This window comes from Cetorhinus maximus, chromosome 13 (genome assembly GCF_964194155.1).
Source record: "Cetorhinus maximus chromosome 13, sCetMax3.hap1.1, whole genome shotgun sequence".
Classification (NCBI taxonomy): Eukaryota; Metazoa; Chordata; class Chondrichthyes; order Lamniformes; family Cetorhinidae; genus Cetorhinus; species Cetorhinus maximus.
Genome location: NC_135891.1, coordinates 62,716,309 through 62,734,620, shown reverse-complemented (window position 1 = coordinate 62,734,620; position 18,312 = coordinate 62,716,309). Strand labels below are relative to the sequence as shown.

At 50.8% G+C, this 18,312-nt stretch overlaps 1 protein-coding gene across 1 annotated transcript in view; it reads left to right on the top strand.

Moving 5' to 3' along the window:
* The window catches only part of LOC144688634 (cas scaffolding protein family member 4-like), a 141,815-nt gene that overhangs the window by 15,202 nt on the left and 108,301 nt on the right, over positions 1–18,312 (top strand). The window lies entirely within an intron of this gene.

The following is an 18,312-nucleotide window of genomic DNA, read 5'->3' as shown; positions in this document are numbered from 1 at the left end:
GACTCGCTCGCTCACTCTCTCACACAGACTCGCTCGCTCACTCTCTCACACGGACTCGCTCGCTCACTCTCTCACACGGACTCGCTCGCTCACTCTCTCACACGGACTCGCTCGCTCACTCTCTCACACGGGCTCACTCGCTCACTCTCTCACACGGGCTCACTCGCTCACTCTCTCACACAGACTCGCTCGCTCACTCTCTCACACAGACTCGCTCGCTCACTCTCTCACACAGACTCGCTCGCTCACTCTCTCACACAGACTCGCTCGCTCACTCTCTCACACAGACTCGCTCGCTCACTCTCTCACACAGACTCGCTCGCTCACTCTCTCACACGGACTCGCTCGCTCACTCTCTCACACGGACTCGCTCGCTCACTCTCTCACACGGACTCGCTCGCTCACTCTCTCACACAGACTCGCTCGCTCACTCTCTCACACGGACTCGCTCGCTCACTCTCTCACACGGACTCGCTCGCTCACTCTCTCACACTGACTCGCTCGCTCACTCTCTCACACAGACTCGCTCGCTCACTCTCTCACACAGACTCGCTCGCTCACTCTCTCACACGGACTCGCTCGCTCACTCTCTCACACAGACTCGCTCGCTCACTCTCTCACACAGACTCGCTCGCTCACTCTCTCACACAGACTCGCTCGCTCACTCTCTCACACGGGCTCGCTCGCTCACTCTCTCACACGGACTCGCTCGCTCACTCTCTCACACGGGCTCGCTCGCTCACTCTCTCACACGGACTCGCTCGCTCACTCTCTCACACGGACTCGCTCGCTCACTCTCTCACACGGGCTCGCTCGCTCACTCTCTCACACGGACTCGCTCGCTCACTCTCTCACACGGGCTCGCTCGCTCACTCTCTCACACGGACTCGCTCGCTCACTCTCTCACACGGACTCGCTCGCTCACTCTCTCACACGGACTCGCTCGCTCACTCTCTCACACAGACTCGCTCGCTCACTCTCTCACACAGACTCGCTCGCTCACTCTCTCACACGGACTCGCTCGCTCACTCTCTCACACGGACTCGCTCGCTCACTCTCTCACACGGACTCGCTCGCTCACTCTCTCACACGGGCTCACTCGCTCACTCTCTCACACGGGCTCACTCGCTCACTCTCTCACACAGACTCGCTCGCTCACTCTCTCACACAGACTCGCTCGCTCACTCTCTCACACAGACTCGCTCGCTCACTCTCTCACACAGACTCGCTCGCTCACTCTCTCACACAGACTCGCTCGCTCACTCTCTCACACAGACTCGCTCGCTCACTCTCTCACACGGACTCGCTCGCTCACTCTCTCACACGGACTCGCTCGCTCACTCTCTCACACGGACTCGCTCGCTCACTCTCTCACACAGACTCGCTCGCTCACTCTCTCACACGGACTCGCTCGCTCACTCTCTCACACGGACTCGCTCGCTCACTCTCTCACACTGACTCGCTCGCTCACTCTCTCACACAGACTCGCTCGCTCACTCTCTCACACAGACTCGCTCGCTCACTCTCTCACACAGACTCGCTCGCTCACTCTCTCACACAGACTCGCTCGCTCACTCTCTCACACGGGCTCGCTCGCTCACTCTCTCACACAGACTCGCTCGCTCACTCTCTCACACGGGCTCGCTCGCTCACTCTCTCACACAGACTCGCTCGCTCACTCTCTCACACAGACTCGCTCGCTCACTCTCTCACACAGACTCGCTCGCTCACTCTCTCACACAGACTCGCTCGCTCACTCTCTCACACAGACTCGCTCACTCTCTCACACAGACTCGCTCGCTCACTCTCTCACACAGACTCGCTCACTCACTCTCTCACACGGACTCGCTCGCTCTCTCACACAGGCTCACTCGCTCACTCTCTCACACAGACTCGCTCGCTCACTCTCTCACACAGACTCGCTCGCTCACTCTCTCACACAGACTCGCTCACTCACTCTCTCACACGGACTCGCTCACTCTCTCACACGGGCTCGCTCGCTCACTCTCTCACACAGACTCGCTCGCTCACTCTCTCACACAGACTCGCTCGCTCACTCTCTCACACAGACTCGCTCGCTCACTCTCTCACACAGACTCGCTCGCTCACTCTCTCACACAGACTCGCTCGCTCACTCTCTCACACAGACTCGCTCGCTCACTCTCTCACACAGACTCGCTCGCTCACTCTCTCACACAGACTCGCTCGCTCACTCTCTCACACAGACTCGCTCGCTCACTCTCTCACACAGACTCGCTCGCTCACTCTCTCACACAGACTCGCTCACTCTCTCACACAGACTCGCTCGCTCACTCTCTCACACGGACTCGCTCGCTCACTCTCTCACACAGACTCGCTCGCTCACTCTCTCACACAGACTCGCTCGCTCACTCTCTCACACAGACTCGCTCGCTCACTCTCTCACACAGACTCGCTCGCTCACTCTCTCACACAGACTCGCTCGCTCACTCTCTCACTCAGACTCACTCACTCACTCTCTCACACGGGCTCACTCGCTCACTCTCTCACACGGGCTCACTCGCTCGCTCTCTCACACAGACTCGCTCGCTCACTCTCTCACACAGGCTCACTCGCTCACTCTCTCACACAGACTCGCTCGCTCACTCTCTCACACAGACTCGCTCACTCTCTCACACAGACTCGCTCACTCACTCTCTCACACAGACTCGCTCACTCTCTCACACAGGCTCACTCGCTCACTCTCTCACACAGACTCGCTCGCTCACTCTCTCACACAGACTCGCTCGCTCACTCTCTCACACAGACTCGCTCGCTCACTCTCTCACACAGACTCGCTCGCTCACTCTCTCACACGGACTCGCTCGCTCACTCTCTCACACGGACTCGCTCGCTCACTCTCTCACACGGGCTCACTCGCTCACTCTCTCACACAGACTCGCTCGCTCACTCTCTCACACAGACTCGCTCGCTCACTCTCTCACACAGACTCGCTCGCTCACTCTCTCACACAGACTCGCTCGCTCACTCTCTCACACAGACTCGCTCGCTCACTCTCTCACACAGACTCGCTCGCTCACTCTCTCACACAGACTCGCTCGCTCACTCTCTCACACAGACTCGCTCGCTCACTCTCTCACACGGACTCGCTCGCTCACTCTCTCACACGGACTCGCTCGCTCACTCTCTCACACAGACTCGCTCGCTCACTCTCTCACACAGACTCGCTCGCTCACTCTCTCACACGGACTCGCTCGCTCACTCTCTCACACGGACTCGCTCGCTCACTCTCTCACACAGACTCGCTCGCTCACTCTCTCACACGGACTCGCTCGCTCACTCTCTCACACGGGCTCACTCGCTCACTCTCTCACACAGACTCGCTCGCTCACTCTCTCACACAGACTCGCTCGCTCACTCTCTCACACGGACTCGCTCGCTCACTCTCTCACACGGACTCGCTCGCTCACTCTCTCACACGGACTCGCTCGCTCACTCTCTCACACGGACTCGCTCGCTCACTCTCTCACACGGGCTCGCTCGCTCACTCTCTCACACAGACTCGCTCGCTCACTCTCTCACACAGACTCGCTCGCTCACTCTCTCACACAGACTCGCTCGCTCACTCTCTCACACGGACTCGCTCGCTCACTCTCTCACACGGACTCGCTCGCTCACTCTCTCACACGGACTCGCTCGCTCACTCTCTCACACGGGCTCACTCGCTCACTCTCTCACACAGACTCGCTCGCTCACTCTCTCACACAGACTCGCTCGCTCACTCTCTCACACAGACTCGCTCGCTCACTCTCTCACACAGACTCGCTCGCTCACTCTCTCACACAGACTCGCTCGCTCACTCTCTCACACAGACTCGCTCGCTCACTCTCTCACACGGACTCGCTCGCTCACTCTCTCACACGGACTCGCTCGCTCACTCTCTCACACAGACTCGCTCGCTCACTCTCTCACACAGACTCGCTCGCTCACTCTCTCACACAGACTCGCTCGCTCACTCTCTCACACAGACTCGCTCGCTCACTCTCTCACACAGACTCGCTCGCTCACTCTCTCACACGGACTCGCTCGCTCACTCTCTCACACGGACTCGCTCGCTCACTCTCTCACACGGACTCGCTCGCTCACTCTCTCACACAGACTCGCTCGCTCACTCTCTCACACGGACTCGCTCGCTCACTCTCTCACACGGACTCGCTCGCTCACTCTCTCACACTGACTCGCTCGCTCACTCTCTCACACAGACTCGCTCGCTCACTCTCTCACACAGACTCGCTCGCTCACTCTCTCACACAGACTCGCTCGCTCACTCTCTCACACAGACTCGCTCGCTCACTCTCTCACACGGGCTCGCTCGCTCACTCTCTCACACAGACTCGCTCGCTCACTCTCTCACACGGGCTCACTCGCTCACTCTCTCACACAGACTCGCTCGCTCACTCTCTCACACAGACTCGCTCGCTCACTCTCTCACACAGACTCGCTCGCTCACTCTCTCACACAGACTCGCTCGCTCACTCTCTCACACAGACTCGCTCGCTCACTCTCTCACACAGACTCGCTCGCTCACTCTCTCACACAGACTCGCTCGCTCACTCTCTCACACAGACTCGCTCACTCTCTCACACAGACTCGCTCGCTCACTCTCTCACACAGACTCGCTCACTCACTCTCTCACACGGACTCGCTCGCTCTCTCACACAGGCTCACTCGCTCACTCTCTCACACAGACTCGCTCGCTCACTCTCTCACACAGACTCGCTCGCTCACTCTCTCACACAGACTCGCTCACTCACTCTCTCACACGGACTCGCTCACTCTCTCACACGGGCTCGCTCGCTCACTCTCTCACACAGACTCGCTCGCTCACTCTCTCACACAGACTCGCTCGCTCACTCTCTCACACAGACTCGCTCGCTCACTCTCTCACACAGACTCGCTCGCTCACTCTCTCACACAGACTCGCTCGCTCACTCTCTCACACAGACTCGCTCGCTCACTCTCTCACACAGACTCGCTCGCTCACTCTCTCACACAGACTCGCTCGCTCACTCTCTCACACAGACTCGCTCGCTCACTCTCTCACACAGACTCGCTCGCTCACTCTCTCACACAGACTCGCTCACTCTCTCACACAGACTCGCTCGCTCACTCTCTCACACGGACTCGCTCGCTCACTCTCTCACACAGACTCGCTCGCTCACTCTCTCACACAGACTCGCTCGCTCACTCTCTCACACAGACTCGCTCGCTCACTCTCTCACACAGACTCGCTCGCTCACTCTCTCACACAGACTCGCTCGCTCACTCTCTCACTCAGACTCACTCACTCACTCTCTCACACGGGCTCACTCGCTCACTCTCTCACACGGGCTCACTCGCTCGCTCTCTCACACAGACTCGCTCGCTCACTCTCTCACACAGGCTCACTCGCTCACTCTCTCACACAGACTCGCTCGCTCACTCTCTCACACAGACTCGCTCACTCTCTCACACAGACTCGCTCACTCACTCTCTCACACAGACTCGCTCACTCTCTCACACAGGCTCACTCGCTCACTCTCTCACACAGACTCGCTCGCTCACTCTCTCACACAGACTCGCTCGCTCACTCTCTCACACAGACTCGCTCGCTCACTCTCTCACACAGACTCGCTCGCTCACTCTCTCACACGGACTCGCTCGCTCACTCTCTCACACGGACTCGCTCGCTCACTCTCTCACACGGACTCGCTCGCTCACTCTCTCACACGGACTCGCTCGCTCACTCTCTCACACGGGCTCACTCGCTCACTCTCTCACACAGACTCGCTCGCTCACTCTCTCACACAGACTCGCTCGCTCACTCTCTCACACAGACTCGCTCGCTCACTCTCTCACACAGACTCGCTCGCTCACTCTCTCACACAGACTCGCTCGCTCACTCTCTCACACAGACTCGCTCGCTCACTCTCTCACACGGACTCGCTCGCTCACTCTCTCACACGGACTCGCTCGCTCACTCTCTCACACGGACTCGCTCGCTCACTCTCTCACACGGACTCGCTCGCTCACTCTCTCACACAGACTCGCTCGCTCACTCTCTCACACAGACTCGCTCGCTCACTCTCTCACACAGACTCGCTCGCTCACTCTCTCACACGGACTCGCTCGCTCACTCTCTCACACGGGCTCGCTCGCTCACTCTCTCACACAGACTCGCTCGCTCACTCTCTCACACGGGCTCACTCGCTCACTCTCTCACACAGACTCGCTCGCTCACTCTCTCACACAGACTCGCTCGCTCACTCTCTCACACAGACTCGCTCGCTCACTCTCTCACACAGACTCGCTCGCTCACTCTCTCACACAGACTCGCTCACTCTCTCACACAGACTCGCTCGCTCACTCTCTCACACAGACTCGCTCACTCACTCTCTCACACGGACTCGCTCGCTCTCTCACACAGGCTCACTCGCTCACTCTCTCACACAGACTCGCTCGCTCACTCTCTCACACAGACTCGCTCGCTCACTCTCTCACACAGACTCGCTCACTCACTCTCTCACACGGACTCGCTCACTCTCTCACACGGGCTCGCTCGCTCACTCTCTCACACAGACTCGCTCGCTCACTCTCTCACACAGACTCGCTCGCTCACTCTCTCACACAGACTCGCTCGCTCACTCTCTCACACAGACTCGCTCGCTCACTCTCTCACACAGACTCGCTCGCTCACTCTCTCACACAGACTCGCTCGCTCACTCTCTCACACAGACTCGCTCGCTCACTCTCTCACACAGACTCGCTCGCTCACTCTCTCACACAGACTCGCTCGCTCACTCTCTCACACAGACTCGCTCGCTCACTCTCTCACACAGACTCGCTCGCTCACTCTCTCACACAGACTCGCTCGCTCACTCTCTCACACAGACTCGCTCGCTCACTCTCTCACACGGACTCGCTCGCTCACTCTCTCACACAGACTCGCTCGCTCACTCTCTCACACAGACTCGCTCGCTCACTCTCTCACACAGACTCGCTCACTCACTCTCTCACACAGACTCGCTCACTCTCTCACACAGACTCGCTCGCTCACTCTCTCACACAGACTCGCTCACTCACTCTCTCACACGGACTCGCTCGCTCTCTCACACAGGCTCACTCGCTCACTCTCTCACACAGACTCGCTCGCTCACTCTCTCACACAGACTCGCTCGCTCACTCTCTCACACAGACTCGCTCACTCACTCTCTCACACGGACTCGCTCGCTCACTCTCTCACACAGACTCGCTCGCTCACTCTCTCACACAGACTCGCTCGCTCTCTCTCACACAGACTCGCTCGCTCACTCTCTCACACAGACTCGCTCGCTCACTCTCTCACACAGACTCGCTCGCTCACTCTCTCACACAGACTCGCTCGCTCACTCTCTCACACAGACTCGCTCGCTCACTCTCTCACACGGACTCGCTCGCTCACTCTCTCACACGGACTCGCTCGCTCACTCTCTCACACGGACTCGCTCGCTCACTCTCTCACACGGACTCGCTCGCTCACTCTCTCACACGGGCTCGCTCGCTCACTCTCTCACACAGACTCGCTCGCTCACTCTCTCACACAGACTCGCTCGCTCACTCTCTCACACAGACTCGCTCGCTCACTCTCTCACACAGACTCGCTCGCTCACTCTCTCACACGGACTCGCTCGCTCACTCTCTCACACGGACTCGCTCGCTCACTCTCTCACACGGACTCGCTCGCTCACTCTCTCACACGGACTCGCTCGCTCACTCTCTCACACAGACTCGCTCGCTCACTCTCTCACACAGACTCGCTCGCTCACTCTCTCACACGGACTCGCTCGCTCACTCTCTCACACGGACTCGCTCGCTCACTCTCTCACACGGACTCACTCGCTCACTCTCTCACACGGACTCGCTCGCTCACTCTCTCACACGGGCTCACTCGCTCACTCTCTCACACAGACTCGCTCGCTCACTCTCTCACACAGACTCGCTCGCTCACTCTCTCACACGGACTCGCTCGCTCACTCTCTCACACGGACTCGCTCGCTCACTCTCTCACACGGACTCGCTCGCTCACTCTCTCACACGGGCTCACTCGCTCACTCTCTCACACAGACTCGCTCGCTCACTCTCTCACACAGACTCGCTCGCTCACTCTCTCACACAGACTCGCTCGCTCACTCTCTCACACAGACTCGCTCGCTCACTCTCTCACACAGACTCGCTCGCTCACTCTCTCACACAGACTCGCTCGCTCACTCTCTCACACGGACTCGCTCGCTCACTCTCTCACACGGACTCGCTCGCTCACTCTCTCACACGGACTCGCTCGCTCACTCTCTCACACAGACTCGCTCGCTCACTCTCTCACACAGACTCGCTCGCTCACTCTCTCACACGGACTCGCTCGCTCACTCTCTCACACGGACTCGCTCGCTCACTCTCTCACACAGACTCGCTCGCTCACTCTCTCACACAGACTCGCTCGCTCACTCTCTCACACAGACTCGCTCGCTCACTCTCTCACACAGACTCGCTCGCTCACTCTCTCACACGGGCTCGCTCGCTCACTCTCTCACACAGACTCGCTCGCTCACTCTCTCACACGGGCTCACTCGCTCACTCTCTCACACAGACTCGCTCGCTCACTCTCTCACACAGACTCGCTCGCTCACTCTCTCACACAGACTCGCTCGCTCACTCTCTCACACAGACTCGCTCGCTCACTCTCTCACACAGACTCGCTCACTCTCTCACACAGACTCGCTCGCTCACTCTCTCACACAGACTCGCTCACTCACTCTCTCACACGGACTCGCTCGCTCTCTCACACAGGCTCACTCGCTCACTCTCTCACACAGACTCGCTCGCTCACTCTCTCACACAGACTCGCTCGCTCACTCTCTCACACAGACTCGCTCACTCACTCTCTCACACGGACTCGCTCACTCTCTCACACGGGCTCGCTCGCTCACTCTCTCACACAGACTCGCTCGCTCACTCTCTCACACAGACTCGCTCGCTCACTCTCTCACACAGACTCGCTCGCTCACTCTCTCACACAGACTCGCTCGCTCACTCTCTCACACAGACTCGCTCGCTCACTCTCTCACACAGACTCGCTCGCTCACTCTCTCACACAGACTCGCTCGCTCACTCTCTCACACAGACTCGCTCGCTCACTCTCTCACACAGACTCGCTCGCTCACTCTCTCACACAGACTCGCTCGCTCACTCTCTCACACAGACTCGCTCGCTCACTCTCTCACACGGGCTCACTCGCTCACTCTCTCACACAGACTCGCTCGCTCACTCTCTCACACGGACTCGCTCGCTCACTCTCTCACACGGACTCGCTCGCTCACTCTCTCACACAGACTCGCTCGCTCACTCTCTCACACAGACTCGCTCGCTCACTCTCTCACACAGACTCGCTCGCTCACTCTCTCACACAGACTCGCTCGCTCACTCCCACCAGGGCCCGGGACATCTGGGCATCTTACCGCCGAGTAGGAATTTGGGATGCTGTGAAGAGATGCATTTCCTCCGTCGGCCCTGTCGAAGACTCCAGCTGCCCCAGGCAGGTGCTGCTGCTGTGAATCTGCTGATCCTTGTGGTCTCCCCGACCCACTCCACCATCTTGAGCCCTTGCTTCTTTAGGGGACTAGTGTCTGCATGGGAGGGTGAGAGAGAGAGAGCGCTTGGCCAGAGAGAGTGCACGTTGTGGAAACATCCTCCCACCGCTCGCTGCCCCTCCAATCCGAGACTGTTTCTCTCTTGAATTTGCTGCTGCTAGGCTCACTGGTGAGCCTATCAGCAGCAAACACAGCAGAAAAATGCCCTGTGATTGGAGGAGCAGTTCCCTGCAGAATCTTTCAGTGAACTTTCCCACAGTTTGAACAGTGGCTCTGTGGGGACCTGATACAGAGGCTTAGGGGTCCAGGTTGTGGCCAGTGGACCATGGGTTGGACAAGCCAGTTCCAGGTGGTAGAGGTCGCAGGTTTGGATGGTGTTGTTCAAGAATTCTTGGCGAGTTGCTGCAGTGCATCTTGTGGATGTTGTTGAGGTATTGGTTAGCCATGATCTAATTTAATGGCTCCAGGGCTGAATGGCGTGCTGATGTTCCCATCTTCTTATCATACCTTGCGAACTAATAGGCCATTGTTTGAGAACTCTTCAAAAACAATGGCGCAACCAGCAATTAAATTACCCTCGATTGTCAATGGATTGATAACTCCACAAGGGACGGTCGGCTGACAAGCTACTCCTCAAAACACATTTTAAGATAGCTTGTTGCCCAGGTCGAATTCATGGGGAAAGTGATCACAGAATCCAAAACCATGACCAATGTAACTTGTACAAAATCAATTAGCTCTAGTGCACTGTTTCAGATTAGCAAATTAGAAAGGGTAATGTTGGTTATATTTTATCAGCAATTTGAACTTGTGGTGGCTCTGGTTTCAATGTTGTTTGTAGTAATTATTTGAAATCCCGTGGACTAGTCTTGCAATAGGAAGCCATTGGGCTGCGTGTGTGTTTTTCTTCCATTAACATCACAGATTCCTGTGTGTAAACTTGTCTTTGAAACAACCTGAGGTTGAAATAAGCAGGGCAATTGCTGCACAGAGGTTGTATCATGTGACTACCAGATGGCAGAAGGCAGACTAGATAGATTCTGGTCTTTATTTCACCAATTCCTATGTTCCTATGGTGGAGAAAATTTAGCAAGATAAAGAAAAGTGGAATAACTTTGTGTATTCAGCTGTTCGTATTAACAAGGGAATCAAAGATTATCGGGGGTAGGCAGGAATGTGGAGTTGGGGCTACGATCAGATCAGCCATAATCTTATTGAATGGCGGAGCAGGTTCAAGCAGCCAAATGGCCTACTCCTGATTCGTATGTTTGTAATTTTAAGTATTCACAGTGCAGAAACAGGCTACTCAGCCCAACAGGTCCAGGCTGGTGTTTATGCTCCACATGAGCCCCCCTCTTAACCATCTCCATCTATCCTAATCACCATATCCTTCTATTCCTTTCGCCCTCATGTGTTTATTTAATTTCCCTTTAAATACATTGCCTCAAGTACCCCTTGTGATAGGGAGTTCCATATTCTAAGCACTCTGGGTAAAGGAGTTTCTTCTGATTAGTGACCATCTTATATTTATGGCCCCTAGTTCTAGCCTCACTCACAAGTGGAAACATCTTCTCTACATATAGCCTATCAAACTCTTGAATAATCTTGATGACTTTGATCAGGTCATCCCTTCACCTCTTTTCTAGATAAGAGCGCCAGTCAGTTCAATAGTTCCTGACAGGTATAACCTCTCAGTTATGGTGTCATTCTAGTAAATCTTTTTTGCAGCTTCTCCTGTGTGTTTATATTCTTTATATAATATGGACACCTGAACTCTTCACTCTTTAAATGTAGTGTAACCAAGCTTCTATACAAGTTTAACATAACTTCTCTGCCTTTCAATTCTATCCTTTTAGAAAAGTACCCCACTGCTTGCTTTGTTTTTTTAAACGGCCTTGTTAACTTGCACTGCTACGTTTAGTAATCAGTGTATCTCTACCCCTAGATACCTTCATTCCTCTACCTCAAAGGATACTTATTTTTCAAGGAGTATGTGGTCTCCTTATTCTTCCTACCTTGTACTTATCTATGTTGAAGTTCATTTGCCAATTACATGTTCATTCTGCAAGTTTGTTCATGTCTTTCTGTATTTTGTTGTAGCCTTCCTCTGTATTAATTAACCCCTAATGAGGTGTCATCTGTAAATTTTAAAATTGTACTTCCAATTCCCGAGTCCAAATCATTTATGTAACTTGTGAACAACACTGGTCCCAGCACCGATCCTTATGGAACACCACTTATCAGTTACCTACCTGAGTAACTACTTTCAATCCCACTCTGTTTTATCTTTTGTAGCCAGCTTTCTATCCATTCTCCTACATGTCTCCTGACTCCACTGATTCTGACATTAGTCATGAGTTTACTATGCAGTATCTTATCAAACGTTTTTTGGAAATCCAAATATATTACATCTACTGCATTACCCTTAACTACCCTTTTCTGTTAGTTAATCAAAGAATTCAATAAGGTTGTCAAGCATAAACCTACCTTTTGGAATCCATGCTGACTATTCTTTTTTTATATTTTCAGTCTTTAGTTTTAATTAATTAATTACTTTAAATAAGGATTCCATCATATTTCCTATCACTGACATTAAACTAACTGGCCTATAGTTCCCTGGGAATGTTCTATCTCTCTTTCTATATAGAAGAATCACATAAGCTGTCCAGCAGTTCCCTGGCATTATTCCCTTTTCTAATGATTTTTTATATATATAATAGTGCATCTGCTCTCTCTTCCGCAACTTCCTTTATTATATGCGGATGCAATCCATCCTGACCAGAAGTTGTATCCTATTTAGGTTTGATTAGTTTATCAATTATTTCCTCCATTTTTATCTTAAACATTGTTTCAATCTTCTCTTCTAATATCATGTGCACAATATTAATTTCCATGCTAAATGCTGAGGCAAAGTATATTTTTGGATATTTCTTCCAATTCAGTATCATTAAGGGAAGGTCATGTCTGATTAATGATTGAATTTTTTGAGGCATTAATGAGGAGGATTCAGACTGGCCACGAAATTATAAGTCCAAGGCAAAGTGGCAAATTGGATCCAAAATTGGCTCTGATGCAGGAAGCAAAGGATAATATATGGACAATGGGTGTTTTTTGTAATGTTCCAGAGGAGCTTCACAGATTTCAGTACTAGGTCCTTACTTTTTGTGGTATATATCAATAATTTGGATTTGAATGCAAAGGGTATGATTAAGAAGTTTGCAGATGATACAAAAATTTGCCATGTGGTTGATAATGAAGAAGAAAGCTGTAGACTGCAGGAAGGTATCAATGGACTAGACAGGTGGGTGAAACAATAGCGAATGGAGTTCAGAAGTGTGAGATAATGCATTTGGGGAAGGCTAACAAGGAACAGCGGGACTTGGAGCGATGTCTACAGATCCCTGAAGCTGGCTGGACAGGTATTTAAGGTGGTCAAGAAGGTACACTGGATGCTTGCCTTAATTAGCTGTGGCATAGAATGTTAGAGCTGGGAGGTTATGCTGGAACTGTATAAAACACAGCTGGAGTACTGCATGCAGTTCTGATCACTGCACCATAGGAAAGATGTGATTGCATGAGAGAATACAGAGGAGATTTATGAGGATGTTGCATAAACTGGAGAATTTTAGTTATGAGAAAAGATTAGATAGACTAGGGTTATTTTCTTTAGAGGAGGCTGGGGTAGACCTAATTGAATTGTATAAAGCTATAAGGGGTCTAGGAAGGCCCTATTCCCCATGGTTGAGGGGTCCATAAGCAATAGGATGTTTAGAGGGGATTCGAGGAGAAACTTTTTCACTCAGAGTGAACCTGCTGCCTGAAAGGATAGAAGAGGTGGAAACCCTCATAACATTTAAAAATTACTTGGATATGCATTTGAAGTGCTGTAACCTATAAGGCTACAGACCTGGAAAGTGAAATTAGGCTGGATGGTTACTTGTTGATTAATACGGACATAATGGGTCAATTTCTTTGATTCCATGACTGATAATATGTGCACACTGCTTCCGGTGAGTTTGTAGATTAGATCGCTGAATTGTGCTGCATTTTAGAGATATAACAGCAAGTTCCTTTGTATTTATATTTTGAGTGGAATATTTCATGGAAGGCTAGTTATGAACCAAGCTGTACCTATGTTGTGCCTGACAACAACAGCAACAACTTAAATTTATTTAGCACCTTGATTAATGAAACATCCCAAGGCGGTTCACAGGAGCATTACAAACAAAGTACAACACTGAGCCACATAAGGGAATATTAAGTCAGATGACCAAAAGTTTGGTAAAAGAGAGGTAGATTTTAAGGAGTATCTCAGAGGTGGAAAAGTTTAGGGAGAGAATTCCAGAATTTGGGGCCTAGGCAACTGAAGGCACAGCCACCAATGGTGATGCGATTAAAAACAAGGAATGTTCAAGGCACCACAATCAGATGAGATATCTCAGAGGGTTGTGGGATTGGAGGAGATTATAGAGATAGGGAGGTGTGAGGCCATTGAAGGGATTTGAAAACAAGGGTGAGAATTTTAAAATCAAGAGGTTGCTTGACTGGGAGTCAATGTAAGTCAGCAAGCACAGGGTTGATAGACGAACAGGACTTGGTGCAAGTTAAGACATGGGCAGCAGAGTTTTGGATGACCTCAAGTTTACAGATGGTAGAACGTGAGAGACCAGCTAAGAGTGTGTTGGAATAGTCAAGTCCAGAGGTAACAAAGGTATGAACAAGGGTTTTAGCAGCAGAATTGCTGAGACAGGAGCAAAATTGTCCAATGTTACAGAGGTGAAAATAGGCGGTCTTAGTAATGGCACAAATACGAGATTGGAAGCTCATCTCAGGATCAAATACGGCACTGAGATTGTGAATGGACTGGTTTAATCTCAGGCTGTAGCCAAGGAGAGGGGTGGAGTCGGTTGCTAGAGTTTGGAGCGGGGGACCGAAGTCTTCCCAATATTTAATCTGAAGTTGTAGACTTGTTTACACAGGGACAAGCACCAGAGTCATCTGATCCAGGTTTCTATAGAATACTGAAATGCTTCATTGTACCACAGGCTAGAGGATGCTTATCTTGGAGGGCATTTTGGCTGCTTTCCCTCTCTTCTGAAGTCTGTTAATTTTTCAAAAACCTTTCTTCAGGGGTTAATGGAGATGAAATAAATTTGCTCACACCAATGTGTTCAATGAGGTTGAGCTAAAGATCAGACTTGGTGTGATTGAATGGCAGTGCAGGCTGAAGGGGTTGTTCTCAGCTTTTTAATTGCTTAGATAATGAAGAAGAATGGGTTCAGATCCAGATGTTGCAATCCTTCCACCATTTACAACTTTGCTTTTTGTTTTTACTTTTCCTTCTAATTTTCTGTCCTCATCTCCTGGAAGAGTAGAGACCTTGGACCTATTTCTACAGGAATTAGCTGCCCTTCTGTACTTTCCTTTAGTAGCCATTCTTCGTATTTAAGCCTGGACAAGTGAAGTCAAAGTGAACGATGGATCACAGCCGCATTTGGTCCTCTCCTCAATCAATAATCCTGTTAAATATTAGAGCTCTTTCCTCAGCTGCCTTCCAGTGATTGCTAAACTCCCATAAGCAAACCAGAGTGTTAATTTGCAACCCAATGTCTAAATAATTGTAGCTAGTCCAGGGGTTGGGCAAAAGTCTTTCAACTGTATATAGTTTACTGGATAGATCACATACCCTCACATGATAACCTTGATGTTAGAATGCAGTAGAATAAACACTTTATCAAATTGTTGCCTCGCTAGGAAATACTGATCATAGTTATCAATAATGTAAATAGGTAAGAATGCAATTACAAAGACAAATAACAGACATGCAGTAATATGAAATGTAAGTGTTACCCTTTGGAATATGGGAAATGATAGCCAAGTGTTTATACAGGAAATTACAGTGAAACCAATAACATCCAGTAAAATTATCAATGGGGTATGCTCCATAGCTTTCCACTGAAAGGCATAACCACTCATTGGGCTGGATTTAATGCCCCCACACTGGTGGGTTTGAAGGCAGGGGAGGAATGTTAATTCCAAATGGCAGCATTCCCACTGCCTACTCACCTGTCTCTTTCTCCACCTCAATTATCTCAATTATATCAGTGGCGGGATGGGGGAGATTTTTCCAGTGGACCAATTGAGGTCCTTAAGTGGGCAATTACTTCCACCACCAGCGCCTGACCAGTAGTGAGAGAGGCTCACACCCAAGTGGGTGTGGGTGGGGGGAGGTTGGATTCCTCCTTAACGGGCCCACGCAAGGTGTAATCCTCATCTCCCCCAACTGTTGTTTGGCTCTCGACTCCCACCTCCCCCTCACCAGCGCCACTTCCTTTCTACCCCATCACTTCCACACATATCTCTCTTTAGGGATCCCTGATGAAAGCCCCTGTGTGTAATACTGACGGTAGCCACCACTCCCAGCAGCGCTGCTGGTACTAGGAGCTGCTGGCTTCTGGCTGGCAGTTCTCTAATGTGGAGCTTGTTGCTTCTGGTGGGGGGGGGGCAGAAGTCCTGCCTCCAGTCTATAAATGGCCAATCAGCTGTTAGATGGCTGTGGGGCAGCTGTTCTCCCCCAGTCAGGTTCCCCCACTGACATTTTAGCCAGTGGGTGAGGGGGTGGTAATGCACAGGGACTCTGGCACCCTGTTAAGTCGAGCCCATTGTGTAAAAAAAAGTTTTTCCTCATATCACCTCTGTTTGTTGCCAATCATCTTTGATACGTGCCTCTGGTCATCGACCCTTCAGATTGGAATCAGGTTCTCCTTATTTATTCTATTTAAACCCTTCATGATTTTTAAACACCTCTATAAAATCTCATCTTAACCTTCTCTGCTCTAAGGAGAACAACCTCAGCTTCTCTAATCTACCTTTCTTCCTCTCCCAGAGGGGGAATATCAAGTTCTGTATCTATCTCCTTTACTTGCAGTAACCATTAGACTGAATGAAGCATGTCAATAGGGTTGCCAACTCTCTTCTATTGCCCTGGAGTCTCCCAGAAGTAAAGATTTTGGCCACGTGAGCATTCTGAAAGAAGACTTAGAGGGATATATTTTCTCTTAACAGCCAGTGCAACAAAAGTAGGCACTGTGGCTGTATCACATGTGCATTTTGGTAAAGCCACACGATGGGTAGAGCAGTTTCTGAAGTCCAGACAAATGTGGGTATTATAGCTGCCATTATTGAAAAATTGACACATCAGGTGATGAATGGCAGGAAGATGGGGACAGGGCAGTTAGAGACAGGAGTGGTGAAACTTCCTAGGACACCAAAATTGGAGACTTTAAGCATGTATCACTCAGGCTTAGGGCACAGGTTTGGAGGTGAATTTCAGTTCAGGGCTGGGTAAGAAAGGAAGACACATGAGATTAGGCTCTAACCCACAGCACCAGTGCTCCTTCAGTGAATATCTTCTGGTAAAGCTGCATGATCGCAATGATAATGTGAGAAAGCGGAAGTGTGTTGTGTGCACCCTGCTTGCAGTGACATTGCAGCCTGGCTGTTGCTAGGTGCCTGCCTTCAGACAGTTGATCCAGCCCCATTGCATTGGGAAACTGAAGACAGACTTGAAAAATCTCTGTTGATATCCTAACTCGCCTTTAACAAGGCTTTTAACCAGCTTAATTGCCTGCCTCTTGTGAGCAGCCTTCCTGGTTCCAAATTCATCTCCTCCAAAATGACCTGCAACAGGAATTGTTGCCGGTGCTGGTACTTTCTACCCACTCCCCAGCCTCCATTCCTGTCTTTAAGATGGACGGATGGGGGGGCCTTGAAAATTCAGCTCTGTATCACTGCCTCTACTAATGAAGTTGAATTGCAATACTTTAATAAGAGAATGTAATTTGATCATTCTTTGATCCATTAAGATACCTGCCATGTCTAGGTAATTCTTGATTTGCACTTTCTATAGCACAGCAACTATTCATGCTGTTGCATACAGACATAAAGTTATGTTCATCATTACTGATGCATTAATACAATATAAATTGTCACTTCTATCTCATTTAACAACACTTGTCCCCATTGGTGCCAGGACTTCCAGTGTTTAGACTCTTAAAGTTGCTGACTTGTGTTGAGATATAATTCCATGGGCCGTCTGGTACTTCATTCAAGTAGCTTCATGTATAAGACCAGAATGCTTTTGTGCGATGCTGTATGACAGATTGACTTTCCAGCAGGGACACTAGGTTTCAGTTGGGATTCGAGTTATTTTCCCCTTTCATCTCAGGGAATTGACAATTTCTGACAGCCAGACATAGTGCCTTAGCTGAGATCAGCATAGCCTGTAGGTTGAAGCTTGAATCCTCTTGGTCTGTTGGGGTTAAAAACCACAATTGATGGTGGCTTTGCATACTAAACCGTGGAAGGAGTCTTGATAACAGTAATGAACTTGACTTGACCCCCCCCTCCACAAGCTAGCTCTGACACTGACAATTCATAGTAGAACAGTGCTGTCTGAGATGGTCTATCTGGGCCACTTGATGCACATCACTGGAGCTCCGAGAACTCGTACACATTCCCGCTAAGTTGCATTCACCTTGAAGGAACAGTCAATAGGATGCTAATGAACTTTATTGGAAAGGCTAGAATATAACTCCCAGGTTTAACAAGATTTAACCCAAGTAGGATTAAAGTTACTTCTTTACACACAGTAGATTCCTCTGGTTGAACA